We start from the raw sequence: 932 nt of genomic DNA, 5'->3' as shown, positions 1-932 counted from the left end.
AAAACAGCAATGATGTGCTTAATAAAATAATTAGCTAGTGCTACAGCAAGGTTGAAAGGTTGTTGCAATTAATTGTCAAGTTTTGTCTATTTTGACTAAAAACTTATTTTCAGGCATAATGATGCCATTTATTGGTTTACAGGGCTTGAGAAGGAAATCAGCTACTTCTGACAAATTTTTCTTAACCACTGCATTTAACTTTCAACCTTAATGTAGCACTAGCTATGTAAAACCTTGGAGTTTCCAGCTCAAAACCTTTAGTCCTACCCTCTCATTAAGTATTCAGAAAGTATGTTTAGCTGATTATCTCTGTAGTTGTTCATTCAAATTTAGTACTTTTATTTTTCAATAAAAGTAAATTTGCATACCTACCTGCTGATACCAGACAACAATCGGAATTGCACTGCTAACAGACTTTAAAAAATATTTTAAATACCATTATCCAACAACATTGAACCAATAGTTACTTTCCATCCCTGGATCAAGTGAAGAACAACTTTGCCTAGACAGCTTTTGGCTTTTCTGGCATTGTGGCATCAGTTCATGGACTGCTATCACATTACAGTATTAAAAAATAATTATTTTAGGTAATAAAAACAAGTATAACATTATAAAAAGAACACAAAAATGCAAGTTTATGTACAGTGTCCTAATTTTGAAAGACAGCAAGCCTATAAACATGAAAAGAAATGTAAATAGGTAAAATGTATAATTGACCTCACTTGAATGCAAGACTCATTGATGACTTCGGTATCTCCTAATCATGATGCATCAAGAAAATGGTGACACTAAAAAGATAGAGAAACTAAAAGAGGAAAGAGAGGAAGGTGTACAGCACTGAATTGTTATTACAAGGGTAGTAACAATGGCAATGGTAACTTTATTGCCATCTGTAGTCAGAAGGCCAATGTCATTGTTAATGGGTTTATCTG

This window comes from Amphimedon queenslandica, unplaced genomic scaffold (assembly GCF_000090795.2).
Source record: "Amphimedon queenslandica unplaced genomic scaffold, v1.1 AMPQUscaffold_11636, whole genome shotgun sequence".
Taxonomy (NCBI): domain Eukaryota; kingdom Metazoa; phylum Porifera; class Demospongiae; order Haplosclerida; family Niphatidae; genus Amphimedon; species Amphimedon queenslandica.
This window is presented reverse-complemented; position numbering follows the sequence as displayed.